Genomic DNA, 16,888 nt, shown 5'->3' with positions numbered 1-16,888 from the left:
CAAACCAATTAAGAGTGAACCAGAAATCTCACAAAGAGTTATGCAAGACACACTGGAGGGCTCCAGGTAGGGGTAAAGTCTCATTTCAGACCCCTCTCAAAGTGTTGGCAAGGGGCTCTGGATTTCAATGAAAGTATGTCCTCCTGTAACTGAAAACTGGCCTGGCATGATTTTAGGTGGCTGGTAACTCAAAGAACAGGAAGTAGGCCGCTTAGATACATTAGTTCCAGGTTACTGTAGGGAGTAGCAACACATGAAGTGTAATTTTGATTACAACATGCCTCTCTTTAATCTTAGGACCACTGTTTGAAAGGTCCACACTCTAAGAAAGTCCCCCCTTTCTTGTTTTGTTTTTGTTTATTTTTTGTGAAGCACACAACAAATCAAACTCTTCTGCAACTGATGCCATTTTAATTGTTCTAAAATGAAATGTGCAAAAGGTTCTCCTGGAAGGCCTCTGGCTCAGAGAAACAGTTAATACAATCTATTATTCATCAGCCATTTCTAATTCACGTGTCATACAACGAAGCCATTATATTAATGGACTTGGATAGAACTCGCCAATTTCCAAGTTAGAGTGTCTCTGTTCCCACACCTGTAACCTATGAGATTTTTTTCTCAATGAATAAGAATGTCTAGGTCCTGGTTTTATAGTGAGGAGGTAGGGCAGAGGGATTAAGAGTCCACCTGCCTGGGCACAAATCATTTACTAGCAATTTAGGAACATTAGTGCCAACATTTCTGAAGAACTTCAGTGTCCTCTCATCTAAAAAATGAGGCTGGATTTAAGAATTAAATGACAGCTCTAGCAGGTTTGGCTTGGTGGATAGAGCATCGGCCTGCAGACTCTGAAGGGTCCCAGGTTCGATTATGGTCAAGGGCATGTACTTTGGTTTCGGGCACATCCCCAGTAGAGAGAGTGCAGGAGGCAGCTGATCACTGTTTCTCTCTTATTGATGTTTCTAACTTTCTGTCTCTCCCCTTCTGCTCTGTAAAAAAATCAATAAGATAAAAATTAAAAAAAAAAATAATTAAATAACAAAAAAGAAACAAACAAAAAAATTAAGTGACATACGCTTCTGATTACAGATAGGCAGATTTCCATCTTGAAACCATACTACGATGATAGGAAAGAGATTTTAAAAATGAAAGACATAATCTCCACAAGGACAAAGGGAATAGAAGACAACACAACAAAATTCTAGAAGTCAGTAAGCAGACAAATGTGTGGAAGTGGATCCAAGCTAAGAAAGCTGAATCCTAAACTGGAATTGAGGAACCCCCCAAAGCAACTCGGTTTGCACACACAACGCATTTGCTGACAGAGGATACCTGCCGTTGGGAATGGAGGTAAGGCTGGTGGTATAAGAAACAGCTGAGCCGAAGCCGGTTTGGCTCAGTGGTAGAGCGTCGGTCTGCGGACTGAAAGGTCCCAGGTTCGATTCCGGTCAAGGGTATGTACCTTGGTTGCGGGCACATCCCCGGTAGGGGGTGTGCAAGAGGCAGCTGGTCGATGTTTCTCTCTCATCGATGTTTCTGGCTCTCTATCTCTCTCCCTTTCTCTCTGTTAAAAATCAATAAAATATATTTAAAAAGAAAGAAAGAAAGAAAGAAAGAAAGAAAGAAAGAAAGAAAGAAAGAAAGAAAGAAAGAAAGAAACAGCTGAAAGTAAATCAGTTTTAACTGATTTTGAGGGAGATTCCCAGGGTCAGGATGACCTAGACAAGCGTTGGTGTGCATCAGAGTCACCTAGAGAGTTAATAAAAGCTTAGGCTTATGGACATGGGAAAGGACCTGGGCCTCTGGAACTCATCATTGCCCTAGTTCGTGCAGGACCTAAACTGGAACCTCCCTGCCCTCCCCTGAGCTTACCCGGAGATGGAGAATGAGGGTCCCAGCTGCACCAAAGTAGCCCGCCAGCCAAAATATGAGGGCAAGTTGTCATCTATTCAGAATATAAGTATTTAACCAGCAAGTGTGGAAACCTCTGTTCTCTCACTCTCTGTATGAACTACAGACACATAAAGTGTATGCAGTCTAATGAAATTCACATGCACCACATAAAATAGGAACAAAAGTACTTATTTCTAACGGGTTAAAATTGCCTTCTAATTATCTTATAGGCTTATTATGAGGATTAAATAAGAATGCATTTGAGAGCACTAGGAGAGTACCTAATGTGTTTAATGGGGGGTATAGTGAAGCTTTAGGTAAAAAACAAAAACAAAAACAAAAACCCACAAAAATAGCTCTGGCCTGGTGGCTTAATGGATTGAACATCATCCCATGCACCCAGAGGTCACCAGTTTGATTCCCAGTCAGGGCACATACACAAGTAGCTAGCTCAATCCCCAGTAGTGGTCCTACAGGAGGTAGCCAATAGATGGTTCCCTCTCACATGGATGTTTCTCCTTTTCCTTTTCCCTCTCTTTCTAAAATTAATAAAAACAAATTTAAAGCAAACAAATAAAAACAAAACCCCAAAAGAAAAACCTTAAGCTTTTTCCCTACCAGGCCTTAGGGTGCCTCTGGAATTAGTGATTGCATATACTATGATTATAGCTCTAGACTGCATATATTTTTCAACTTCATACCTATAAAAGGTAACAGATTTAATTTACAAATAAAGCAAAAGAAACTCGAAACAAAACAAAACAAAAACAAACGAAAACAAAGCCAGGTTCTTAGATTCAAGTTGAAGAAAAAGCTCCATAAAGTTACTGTAAACTTAACAGGTAAGAAGGCAGCTTTATTTATTAAAAAACAAAAACAAAAAAAACTTTAATATATTCCAAGAATCATAGATAACAACTAGACTGGCTGGCATGGCTCGGTGGTTGAGCATCATCTTATGAACTATTAGATCATGGTTGATTCCTGGGCAGGGCACATGACTGGGCTATGGGCTCGATCCCCAGTAGGGGGCATGCAGGGGGCAGCTGATCAATGATTATTTTTCATCACTGATGTTTCTATCTCTCCTTTTCCCTTTGTCTCTGAAATGAATAAAAATATATTTTAAAAAAACACACAACTATACTAAAAATTACTATTCATTTATATAACCACAGTATACAAATTCTAAAGATACTATTACTTGACTTGGAGAGAATCTAAGTAAAAATGTCCTCATAATTATGCTGAAGAATATACATGATGTATACCAATTTTAAGGCATAAAGAATTATGCTAGAAAGAAGACAGTTTCAAAGGCATGTGCTTAGAGAACTCAGCTTTCAGAAATCAGGGCTGCCCAGGTCACCACAGAGGATTTGAGGATATGCTCTGGTTTTACAATTAGAATAGAAGCAGTGCAAGAGAGATAACAAGTACTTGATGATTTGCTACAGGAACAGAGCTATTTCCTTAAGAAGATGAGATCTTAGACGACAGACTGGACACATACAAAGGCAAGGTGAGATTGTGAAGTCCAGGGTAGAACAATGTGTAAGGAAAAGAGAGATGTTCCTAACTCTCTTAAAGTGAGAATTACAAAAGCGGGGAGACACTTAGCCAGTCCTTAGTGAGAGAGCGTGACTGGGACCTAAGAAAATCCAAACGAGGAAGAAGGGCAAAACCACAGAGAGCAAAATCTAAGAACTTCCCCACAGGAGTCCCAGACCCGGAAAACAATGAGAGATGTGATTTATAAACTGCAGATAAAGAGCCTGAGTAAGAGGATTTAGTACAGCTATGCCCACAGGGATCAGATTGAAAGAAGAGGAAAACCAGAAAGAGGACAAAAGACAAAATAAACAATTCCTGGGTAAATAAAAATGTGTATATATTTTATAATTGATTTCAGAGAGGGAGAGAGAGAGAGATAGAAACATCAATGATCAGAATCATTGATCAGCTGCCTCCTGTACAACCTCTACTGTGGGATGGAGCCTGCAACCCAGGCATATGTCCTTGACCAGAATCGAACCCAGGACCCTTCAGTCTGCAGGCCGACACTCTATTCACTGAGACAAACTGGCTAGGGCCCTGGGTAAATTTTAAAAGGACATGGTTAATTTTGTTGCCCTGATGGAAGTGGCCTGAGAAATGGGAGCCAGGAGGGACAATAATAGGCCAGAATGTGATGTTGGTCTGGTGGGAGGCTATGTCCTCAGTGGAATTAACCAAGTCAAAGGTGGTGGTGGTCAAGATACAACTGAATAATGGATTCTTTAGTAAACAGGGGACTCACTGATTCATCTCTTTCACAACGATAGGCCCCACATGACAGAGTCTAGAATAGTATTTTAGAAAAAAATATCTGCGTCAGAAAGTAAAGGAATAGCAGAAGTAAAAAAGACACACAGACTCAGCCAGCAAGGCTAGGAAAGAAAAAAGGGGTCCATCCAGGCAGCAGGTTAGACAGAAACTCCAAGTGAGTCTTCCCAAAAGGAGACAGATATGCGACACGAGAGGCACATCCAATCACTGTCCAACAATATGAAGCAGAAAGCAATACGGCTTGATCTCTGGAACATTCAAAATCCCAGGAAGAGCAGCTTGCTGAGGAGTGGTGGCAGAGGCATTCGCACCTACTAGCTCACTTGGGAAGCACGCCTCAGAATCACCAACAACAGGTCTGCTTCATGAATCCACAGAGGGTGTTTCTCAAGCTGAATAAATATAAGTGAGAAATGCTGCTCCCTCCAGTCTAAGCCCTTCTAGGTCAAAAGGCAGTGGACATGGAAAATGTGGCCCAGGATGGAAAATGCCTGCTTCTGAGAACGTGGAAGCTCTGTCCAGGACACAATCCACACCCAACGCAGCACACCACAGTGCCCATACTTGTGTCTCAAAGTGTGAGTGCAAAGCAAGCTTTTGAGCTCAGCTGTTGTGGCTCAGTGGTTGAGCATGGTCAGGGTACATGCCTGGGTTGTGGGCTAAATCCCCAGTAGAGCGTGTGCAGGAGGTAGCCGATCAATGATTCTCTCTCATCATTGATTTTTCTATCTCTGAAATCAATAAAAACATATTTAAAAAAAGAAGAAGCTGTTGAATATAAACAAAAAGCATAGTAAATAGAACCAGGTTGATTCCTCCACTTAGATTGGAGAGATTCCTGCAAGTTGAGTTTAAATTCACAGTCATAGACTCCAAACAACTGCTATAGACTGACTGGCATTTTTGATAGAAGAATATTGTCATCATCAGCCCTCCTTTGTCTGACATTATTGAGTGTCTGCTGCAGCCTGTTGGGAAACATCTCTCCCGGGTCTCTCCCATTTGTGTTTTGTGAACCTAGAAGGGCTTAGACTGGAGGAAGCAACATTTCTTGCTTATATTTATTCAGCTTGAGAAACACAGGCTCTTTGTACTGTGGATTGTCTATTCTTTCAAGGATGCTTGTAGACTGACAATGTCTGAGGAGAAAGCAGTAGATTTGTATACTGTCCAGTAGGATAAAGATAATGCCCTTCACTGGAGCAAAGAGCAACCAGGTTTGTTCCCATCCCATCCCAGAAGATTCAGGCTGTCTTTGCTCAGGGTTACTCAACTGTGAAACAAATCCACTGTGTGTCCACCTACCCGAGCCTCATGGCATCACTCCCAAAGGACATGTGTGCATGCGGGCAGAGGGGGAGGGAGACAAGGAGGAAATTATGCACACATGAAACTCTAAGCTGGATGGAACCTTAGGTTGGGATTGGAGAAAGCAAAAATCGCTGTGCCATACCAATGCCATTTGTCTCTGACCCAGGAGTCTTATGCCTTCTGCCAGCATCCATTAATCTGCGGTAAAATTTCAGACTTTTTACAATTTTTGACATAGCCTTTGGCAAAATTCAGTAAGTTCCTGGGAACAGAATTCTGCCTGGGACCACTGTCCAGGGGCTAAGGATTGTCTCATTCTTCTAAATGCCAAGGGTGTGGGGCCAATGTTTTGATACCATTGTAAGTCTATTTACTCTTTGTTCGTTGCTATTTCACTACATAATAAAGCACACAAGAGACCTGCTGTTTAACAAATTCCACTTTCTTGGAGCTGAAAGAGCCATATTTGTTCCAGGGGCAAATAGCCCAGGCTACAGATGCTGAAAACCACTGCCTCTCCCCAGCACCCAACACCAAGAATCTCTTTGGTTAATAAGTCAGCCAGAAAAAGACACATACTGCACCATATGATTTCACTTACCCGTATTTTCCGGCGTATAAGACGACTTTTGAAATGAAAAAAAGTCAACCGAAAATCGGGGGCAAAAGACCAAAATTGCACAAAAATTACCTGCAGATTTTGATGGCAAAGTAAGGCTTTTCTTTGAAGTGGGGGGTAGTCTTATACAGCAAATATAGGCCTAAACCTATGTTTTAACTGTAAAATTAGGGGGTCGTCTTATACGCCGGAAAATACGGTACATGTGGAAACTAAAGAACCAAATAAACAACAAAACTGAAAGAGACTCATAGATACAGAGAGAGACTGATGGTTGTCAGAGGGGGAAGGGGTCGAGGAGCTGGGTGAAAGAGGTGAGGGACCAAGAAGCACACATTGATAGCTACAAAATAGTCACGGGAAGAAAAGTAAAGCATAGGGAATATAGTCAATAATATTAATAACTATGTGTGGTGCCAGTTGGGGTACTAGAAATATCAAGGGGAGCACTAATGTATATGATTGTCTAACCACTAAACTATATACCCAAAACCAATACATAATAAAATTAAAAAATATATATCCTTAGTTAAGATGAAGCAAAATAATAGGAGAGATTGAAGGAGGCCAGGAAGTGCTTTGGTTTTTAACTCAAAATATCAAGGGAGCCCTAACCGGTTTGCCTAAGTGGATAGAGTGTCGGCCTGCGGACTGAAGGGTCCCAGGTTCGATTCCAGTCAAGGGCATGTACCTTGGATGCGGGCACATCCCCAATAGGGGTGTGCAGGAGGCAGCTGATCGATGTTTCTAACTTTCTATCCCTCTCTCATCCTCTCTGTAAAAAATCAATAAAATATATATTTTTTAAAAAGGTCAAGGGAATTTAAGCTTGGATGTTAACTACCTTAGATTTTAATGTCTTTGGGTTATAATTTGCAAGGGCATTTGACTTGGTTGGCATTTTAATGACCCGAGTGTCGTTATGTTGACATTTTTATCTCAGTGCAGAACCTCTAACGAGCTGCACTGGACAGTGTGGCTGGAAATAACTGTAGACGAGAAACAGCACAGAAATTGAGCTTTAGTTTTTGGCAAATTTTAGGCTTTTGCGGGTGGGGAGCAAACATCATCATCTACTAGGAGAGAGGCCCTTTGGTCCACACTGAGAGTCTGGTACTTAGAAATGTGCTGTGACCGCTGTCCAAAGCGCTGATGAGATCTCCGTGAACACACCGTGACTAACACATTGTCGAACTCCGGGGCGTCATCTGTCTTTCTCAGCTAACTCTTGAAGCCTTGCAAACAAACCATGCAAAGTGTGGCTTTTATCTCCAACCATTTCCATTGCACAAGCACATCTGATCCCAAGGAAAACAGGAGGAGGACCGGTTGCACCCAGTTTTTATGACTTCTAACACCTGGGGGGGAAAAAATAATCTGCAGATGTGACAGAAGACATCCAGGCTCCAAATCCCTAGGTAGCCGTGCTGGCTCCTTCCCTGGTCAGTATCTACGGGACAGTGGAGCCGGGTGGTTTCCCTTTCATGCTCCAGGCACACCAGGGTTGTTTGCAGGCTGCCAAAGGAAGCTCATTTTCCAAGTCCCTGGGGCAGATGTTTGAATGGCCAAAGGAGAACCAGAGGCCAGGGCTGGGGAGTAAATAACTATTCAGAAAAAGGGAATGAGAACAACCATAAATCGGCCCCAAAGTAGCAAGAAGCCGGCGGGCGGGCTACAGAAATTAAAACACAAATCTACTGTGACACTAGACTTGATGCTTTCCAACAGAGAGAGTAACTCAGGTCTGAAGGGGAAAACAGAAAAACCGAACAGTCAGACTCGCCAAGCGCCAGCAGGCTTGGAACATGCAGAGCCGCAGAGGCAGCTGGGTGGAGCGGTGCTGATGTCCACTGAGGCTCTGGGACTGTGGCTCAGCCAATTAAATAATATTGTCCTTGTTCTAGCTGAGCCCATTTCCGGATTCCTCCCACTTACCATCCCCGAACAATTTGAGCCCACTTTGTGGGTGATTTGGATGATTTTTATTCATGCAAATCCAATAACTCTCTTGGTCCCTTAGAAAGTTCAGGCAAATAAATCACCTGTAAGAACTAGGAGTGCCATCAGTCATTGGTGCCGTTTGCCCCTCCTGCGATGGATTTGCATGTGTCACCTTCCCAAGGAGAGGTCAGTGTCCTAAGTGACTCTCAGTTCTTCAAAGATAATAGGAGAGGCAGATGGCAAGGAGAATCTGTCCCTCCTTGGTACTCATTTCAAATGGAAGCAGATACAAACTCTATGATGCCTGAATCTCTCGCTCTTGCCATGTTCCCATGAGTTAGTGGGTAAGAACACGGTGGGGCCGGCATTCTTCTCTGGGTTTATGGGCTGGCTCCTACAGGCAGACCCTGGTCACTCAGCGGGAGCTGGTTGCCAGTTCTCAGAGGACACATCTCTGGGAGCAGGACTAGGATATGCCTTTCCCAAAATTCCAGAGTGATAAAATTGTGTGTGTGTGTGTGTGTGCATGAACATCTCAAGATATACAAAAAGTTGAGGGAGGAAGGCTATCAAAACAGCATGAAAAAGAGACCGAAGAAGTAAACAGAAGGCATGGCAGGAAAGAAAATAAGGGGTAGATGTCAGAGGTGGCCGACTACAGCAGCGGAGTCAACTCCAATTCAGCAGCAACAGTAGACACACGCCAGGTCCTCCATGGGCCTTTTCTTCTACAAACGTTTCAGAGGAAGTTTTACATGATTACGGGGCTTACTGTAACTGGAAGGGATTGTTTTAATGGGGCACACCATGTAGGCAGGTTTCAGATGAAGAGTAAGTGGCCCCACTGCAGACACTGGCTAAATTGTGGGCTGCTGTTGAAGTTCCAGGCCGTCTTCCCTAAGGCCTTCTGCTGCCTTTTCCAGACCAACACGAGCTGCACTCTGAATTCTGCCTTTTCCAGGAGTGGTGTCGGGGTCATGCTGATTTGCTGGGAGATATTTATAAAGGCCTGCAGTTGGTGAAGCAAGTGCCTGCGAAGCTGAGATGAGCCTGTGGAGGCAGCAGTAATAAGAGGTGGTCCCAGGCTCACACATGATCATGGACAGAAGAGGTTGGCAAAAGGCTGCCCGGGAGCCAAATCTGGCCCAATTTACCTGTTTGTGTAAAGTTCTATTATAACACAGTCATGATCATTAGTTTACTTATTGCCTGTGGCTGCTTTTGCACTAGGCCCCATATCAGGGAATTCACGGATGCTGTCAGGCCAGCAGAGCCTGAAATGTTTACAATCTGAGCTTTACAAGTGCTAACCTCTCATTTACAGGAATAGCTCATGCCCTCAGCTACCCGTCCCTATCCAAGGTTCACTGCCAACAAACGGGAGTTTTTAGGAGCCATAACTGAACTCGCTGAAGGGAAGGCACTGACAAGTACAGATGTCTTCAGGAAGCTGCTACCGGAGGAAGGCTTACTGGTCTACTGAGGTATTTCCTCTAAAAACAGCTTTGCCACCCAGGCTTTGGGAATTATATTTTCAATTTCATTTTTAAAAGATACCCATAAGAAACTCATTTGAAAAGACGAGGATCCTCTTTTTAAAATTCACAGGTTTTGCTAAGTGTCTTTGCTTTAATCAGATTGGTATACTCACAAATAGAGGGCCTGAGAGAAATGGGAAGGATTTTGTTTGTGTTGTGGTCTTTTTGTTGGTGGTGGCACGGAGGCGGGCAGGGCAGGGGAGAAAATTACTTGGAGGAGAGGCTGCCTGGGAGCCCGGAACCTTAGGGGATGGAGAGATTCTGGGTACCACAACAGGCGTTTAGAACAGAATGAGGGTACTAGGATCCAGGCAACCTGTGACGAGGCGGGGGTGGGGGGAAGACAGCAAGAGAGGAGGAGCAGATACCTGGAGGCTGGAGGGTTCAAAGGTAAATACTGCTTAGGATCAGCCCTGCCTTCTGAATTAAAAAAAAAAAAAAAAAGTGAGGAGGAAAGTCATTTCCTCCTTCTCTACCACCACAGAGCCGTTGGCTCGCTAAGTGGCAAGCCCAAGGCCCAGCACGCCCACTGGCAGTGGGCTCTGCTCCCTTCCTCCACTGACCAGTTACAATGTTGCTTCCCACCTTCCTATCTGCATGGACCTTCTCCCTCCTTCCAGGCTCTGGCTGCTTTTAGGCTAAAGACTTCCAAACCCACCTCTCCACCTCAAGTCTAGTCTTCATCTAGCTCACCATTGCAGGGACCTTAAAACAAAAATGGGGGGGCCCTCAAAAGCTCTGTCACTCAGTGTAAAGCCATCAATGTGTCACAGACCTGTAAAATAAGCCACAATTCCTTAGTCTGGAACTAAAAGCATGGGTTAAACATTTTCACTTAATAGACTATTTGTTGATCCTTGAATTTAAATTTTTAAATTTTTCTACTGGTGGACCACACTGTACATGCTATTTTTCTGCTCTAGAATGTCACTCCATTTTTGTGGGTGTTCCTGTGGAAACCCCACGGAATAGTCAATCACCCCATCCACTGCACACTCCCTGGTCCCTGGAAGGAATAAGAAAACCCTCCTTTAGGTCCTATATAGCAGCGGTCCCCAACTTTTAGGACCCCACAGACCACCAGTGGTCCACCGACCACCGGTTGGCAATCGCTGCTATATAGCATATGGCTCCTAAGAATTTATTGCACAGAACAGGGGAATATGAAAAATACAGAAAGAAATGTAATTCATTATGGAATATAATACATTACTACAAGAGAGGAAGACTGTGTGTTGTGTCTTTGTATCCCCCAAAGCACTGGCTCACATGGTGGCAAAGTCAAGCTGGCTGAATCCTGTGTTGATTCATACTAAGCCTGGTTGTGGGTACCTGAATGCCAACTCATCAACTCCTGAGGTTGTGTCTGGTAGCAGTGGGAAGAGTGTCAGGAAGAATTAGAAATGTTTGCTCTGGGAGCTGAAGGGGGTGGGTGGGTGGTGGTGGTGGTGGTGGTGGTGGTGGTGGTGTGTGTATGTGTGTGTGTGTGTGTGTGTGTGTGTGTGAGAGAGAGAGAGAGAGAGAGAGAGAGAGAGAGAGAGAGAGAGAGAGAGAGAGACAGGCCACCTACTTGCCACCACTAGCTTTTAAGATAATTTCACAAATATTTATGAACATATTTGTTTCTAGGGGAAATAAACTTGAAACAACAGTGTTACCAGCACATTTGAAAAATTTAGCTACCTTGCCATTTATATAAAGTAGAAGGCATCTTCCTGATTTTTAAGTGCTAAAATGGGACAGATGACAAATGAGATTGGCAATCAGAGACAGTCGAGACGACAGAAGGCTGAGCAATTAGGAAAGTCCCTTCGAGGAATTAGGGGCTTTCGAGTCCCAGTCAGGAGCGGAGGGAAAGTCACTTCAAGCGAAGAAATCCAAGCAGGAGCCAGAAGGGAGAGGCCTGGTTTACCTTTTCTGCAAATGTCATTCACTGAGCTAAGCCAGTCACTTACGTAAAAAACTGGGCAAGGAAAACCAAGCAAACAAACAGCAAACGAAGACGTAGGCAAGCAAACACTTGGGTGGGGAGAATTCTATTCATTTTAAGCAGCTCGATTTCTTTGAGAAATTTCTGCCCTGGATTCCACAGGGCGCCTTCTCTTTTCTTGCATTTTACTTTGTTTTTAGTTCTTGGCTGTGTACTTATTGGGTAAGGTGTGGTGGAAAAGAGAAATATACCAAAAAACTCCACACCTCCCACTTCTCACGAAGTCTGAGGTGGTGTTGTTCTGTTATGAGCACTCAATGTCTAGTAGTCTAACTCCGTGGTGGGCAAACTGTGGCTCACGAGCCACATGTGGCTCTTTGGCCCCTTGAGTGTGGCTCTTCCACAAAATACCATGGCCTGGGCAAGTCTATTTTGAAGAAGTGGCGTTAGAAAAAGTTTTAAAAATTTGGCTCTCAAAAGAAATTTCAATCGTTGTACTGTTGATATTTGGCTCTGTTGACTAACGAGTTTGCCGACCACGGGTCTAACTGATCTATGCACTGTCAGAGGTGACTCCGTCATCTGCCTTAAAAAAGCCAGCACAGTAACTGGAATGGAAACTACATGGAAAGATCCTGTTTCTCCTATGAGAGTAAGACTCTGATTGTGTATCAGTGCCGTCTCTATTTCAAGTCTCAAGAGACACATACATCTCAATGATTCCTGTTCTCTGAAAGACTGAGCGAAGCTCATGAACGAATTAGCTCTATTACCTCAGACAGAGGTGCATAAATGAGTCACACCTACTGAGTTCCCTGTATAACTGCCATCATTCTGCCTACTGCAGAAGACATTTTTATTTCAGTTTCACTTCTGAACCGCCACTTTCCTTGAAGTTAATATATCCTACTTTGCATTCTTATGTGAGAACTAGAGATTGGAACTCCCCCCCAAAAAAACAGATATTCGTCGGGGTGATCTAGAAGTAGCATTTGTAACAGGGGGTAGTGCTGAGCAGCATCCTGGCATCCGGTAATGGACAGGAAGTAACTTCTCGGAAGGGAGAGGTCCCTTCAAGACTTCCACAGTATTATTTGCATAAAATAAGTTAATTGGAGGGCAAAGAGACGTTTTACATGCTCCAGTAGCCCATGCTTTATTTTCACTGAAGTTTGCAAGAATTTTTTCAAATCTAAATGACGCTAACCAGGTAACACACTAAGGAGATTTCACAATGCTCCGCGCTGTGAGGCCAGGAGGCACTCCCGACACAGGCTCACCCATGTTAGCCCAGCATTACCGCACTGATGCATACATGCACGATTAAGCACAAAACCACCTCAAAGGAGATGAACATCTCTGTTAAGTGCTAGCACTCTCCTCCCACACTGGGCTTCCCCCACTTGGAAACTGCCATCCGTCCCCAGGGTGCTCACCCCGCTTGGAAGACCACGGCGGCGGCACGAGGCTGAAGAACCGCATTTGCTTTCCGATGCAGATCACATGGGCTGTTTACTTCCTTGAGAAATGCAAACTGCCAGGATGAAAACGCAGTGCCAAGCCAGGTAGCGAGTTGGAACAGGCCCCGGAAACTGTGCCATGGGAATCAGCCTAACTCAAACCTCAGCAGTTTCCTGGGCAATCCATCCAAGGCCAAATCATTATTCTTATCTTAGATTCCCCCTCCCACCCATCTAAATAATCACTTCATCTCCTTAGATCTGAAACCAGACCAAGCCAAACCAAAGCCACCCCACGCGTGCATCTTATTTTCATTGGCCAGCGGTGATTGCAGCCTGGTCTTGCTTATCTTGCTCTGGCAACGCACACACGGCACTGAGTTTAAAGCAACGTCTTCTAAAAGGCCATGCCCTCGGAAGTGTGGCTCAAGGAATGTCTAAGTGAACCGAGACCTACTTGGGGAAGTCTGGGACTTTGAGGGGAACAGGGAGGGAGTTCACAGTTGGGGGCAGTGGAGAGAAAATGATACAATTGGGGAATTGGGTTCAGTATGCATGGCTGCTGGACTTGGGCTAGTGCCAGGATAATACAGCTTCTGCATCAACAGTTGCAGTCTGTACACCAGGGTGTCCGACGAGGTGTTGAGAACCTCGATGTGCAAGCAGGTCTGTGCTCACAAAGACCCAGTGTGGCTGGGGGGACCTGTGACTCCAGGTTTCTGACATGCACTGCACTCGCCTTGGCCTCGTGCCCCCGATCCTAAATTATAGAAAGGAGGGAGGCAGTCGGGAGCCTAAAAGCTCCCCTTATCTCAAAACCACCCACATAGAGATCCCGAGGCCTCATCCAGTCCTCAGCCAAGAGAAGCCCTGCCTCTTTGCACTGTGTCATGGAAACTGCCAGACGGCCAACAGCGGGTGTGCTTGAACCTGCTGCTCCTCCCAGCAGCCACCATCTCCCAAAGGTTTGCTTTTCAAACTGTGGGTGAGCATCGGATCGCCTGGGATGCTTTTGAAAATAGTCTCCTGGGTCCCACCCCACTCAGACCTGCCAAACAGGCCCCTCCAGTGGGAAAGCTGGGGGTCCGATGGTCAGCTACATCATGGGAATGCTTTCCTTGGTGTGTTCACCTTTCCTCTCCTGTCTCTTTTCTGCTTTTCCCTCATAGCTGACTACAGCCATAGCGTGACTTGTCTGGGGAACACGTCTGCTATCAGCGGAGCTCAATGGTCTTCTCTCTCACCACTGATGTCTAGCCCAGTGGTCGGCAAACTGCAGCTCGCGGTTTGCTGCTCTGTTGACTAATGAGTTTGCCGAACATTGGTCTAGACTAGGGGTGTCGAACTCAATCAGAGAAGGGGCCAAAATCTAAAATCCAGCCTAAATCGCGGGCCGAATGGTTTACTGAACAGTCATAAACTGACAATGTCATAAACTGACAGCGGAGTGCAGTGATGACAGCGCGGTGCGGGCCACATTGCAAGGCCTGGCGGGCTGGATTTGGCCCGCGGGCCTTGTGTTTGACACATGTGGTCTAGACTATAAAATGCAAAGTTTGGACCAGCTAATCTCCAAGGTCTCTGGCACCGTAGCTCGATTTCACCAGAACGTGCATCTTGGAGACGGGCAGGCCCATGGTCCTTTCCCTGGTCTTTTCACTCACATCCCACTTCACCAACTCCCTGGGGATGTTCCGTCCTTAGTCTTTATTATTGATTTGTTAAAAATCAAGCCCTAAATTCTCTTTATAGCTGTATTGATTTGTTAAAAATCAAGCCCTAAATTCTCTTTATAGCTGCTACAGGTTTCAAATTTTAATCAATCAAACAACACGAAATGTACTCATTTGTTCATGAGGTGCTGCCACAAATCTCCTACCTCAAAGGAAGAGACACTGTCCTTTCAATTCTAGAAATGATTGCTACATCACTGCTATTCGTGTCTGAGATGAAATGCCCAGAAGGGAAAGGCAGACAGACTTTCTAGTTTTCAGACATAAATAATAAGCACCTACTATGTGTCATGCCCATTTAAAATTCATGGTGTGCTGGGGAAGATGGGCAAGTCAGTGCAAGACAACCAAATCTTATAAGGAGTCTACAGGTGCATTAGGAATGACAGACGTTATAGCAACCTGTCTGCCCACCTGTCCAACCAACCATCCATCCTATAATACATACTGAGAGATGACAGTGAGCACTGGATACAAGAGAAAGCAAAGCTGATGTGGGCTCTACTCTAATGGATCCTTTACTAATAGGGAAAGACATTAACCAAACTGTCACATGAATAAATACATCACTATAATCTGTGTTAAGTGCCACCTCTTCTAGGAAGTCTTCCCAGATACATACATCCTTCATGCCTAGACCCCAGCATGCAATATGTCCTGCCAGTGTCTCTCTGCATCAGTAGCTTCTCTCTGTGAAGATCAGATTGTCAATCAGACACTGAAAGCTTCCTGTCTTAATACTAATCACAAGCTTGCACATTCGGTGCTCACTGATTTTTACATTAAGCTCTAAATTCAACTCACCAGAAAAATCTAGCTCACACTCACTTCCCAGGGCAGCTTGATTCAACCTGAAATGATACTTTCAGATGCTGCAATACAAGTTCTCAACCCCCGGACACTTTGGGAAACATTTAGAGTGAACACTTTATCAATTATTCAATTCAAACAGCACAGGAGCGCCTCTCCTTTCTCTTTGTATCTGGGTAGGTATCTACCCGAGAGGATGCTGACTTCTCCTGAAGACTGTTCCCCGGGTTCTCACACCTCTCGATGCTGCCAACAAACAAAGACTCAAACACCAGCGTCAGACTTACTGAGTCGTGAGGTCCAGCTTGGCTCTCCTTTCCTTTCGAGAGCTGAGGTCTTTTATTCCTGCTTAAACCCTGATCACCTCAAAGTTCTCCAAGAGTTTCCCAAACGAGTGATTCCAACAATGTTAGCACTGCTTCCCTGATGTCAGAGGAAGCCGGAGACAGGTCTGCTGATGGATGTGCGAAGCAAAACCTTCCTCACTGAGCTCTGACAACAGCGGATTTGCAAAGGCAATCAGCACTTATTTTTTGTTGTTAAAAATAAAAGGGAGACAGGCTCTTAATCACTTAAGAGGTGTCACCTATTTCACACCCTGTTACATTGAACCTCTCTTTCCTTTCTTCATTTTATTCTTATTTTTAAATATATATATACCGTGTTTCCCCGAAAATAAGACCTAGCGCATGGAAAGATAAGACATCCCCTGAAAATAAGACGTAGCACAACTTTGGGAGAAAAATTAAGACACTGTCTAATTTTGGGGGAAACAGGGTATATATATTATTGATTTTTTTACAGAGAGGAAGGGAGCAGGATAGAAAGCTAGAAACATCGATGAGAGAGAAACATCGATCAGCTGCCTCCTGTACACCCCCTACTGGGGATGTGCCCACAACCAAGGTACATGCCCTTGACCAGAATCAAACCTGGGACCTGATTTCAGTCCGCAGACTGATGCTCTATCCACTGAGCCAAACCAGAAGACCAGAGAGGGATCGTTTCCCCCCTGAAAAATCTCATTTTTTTAAAAAAGAACTGTATTCATTTACACTTAAGAAAGGATACCCTTTTTGAGCAGCCAATAAGAACACATGTGCCATGGCCATTTTATTGGCGGGCTCTAACATTTTCAAATGTTAGCCCGAGTCCAAACAACCTGGAAGGTTTAATGAGAAGCAGACTCCTGGCCGCCACCCTCAAGAGTTTCTGACTCAGCAGGTCTCAGGTGGGACCTAAGGATTTGTCATGGGTTTTTGTTTGTTTTTTTTTAATGTATCTTTCTGAAAATTCAAATACCATTCTGATCACTTATGGCCCAA

General features: G+C 44.4%; 1 protein-coding gene across 8 annotated transcripts in view; it reads right to left on the bottom strand.

Moving 5' to 3' along the window:
- PDZD2 (PDZ domain containing 2) overlaps nt 1–16,888 on the bottom strand; it is a 309,850-nt gene that overhangs the window by 44,436 nt on the left and 248,526 nt on the right. The gene's annotated exons all lie outside the window — the stretch shown is intronic.

The sequence above is a fragment of the Pipistrellus hanaki genome (assembly GCF_964339955.1).
Source record: "Pipistrellus hanaki genome assembly, chromosome: 4".
Classification (NCBI taxonomy): domain Eukaryota; kingdom Metazoa; phylum Chordata; class Mammalia; order Chiroptera; family Vespertilionidae; genus Pipistrellus; species Pipistrellus hanaki.
The sequence above is the reverse complement of the archived record's forward strand: the minus strand, read 5'-3'. Positions and strand labels throughout refer to the sequence as shown.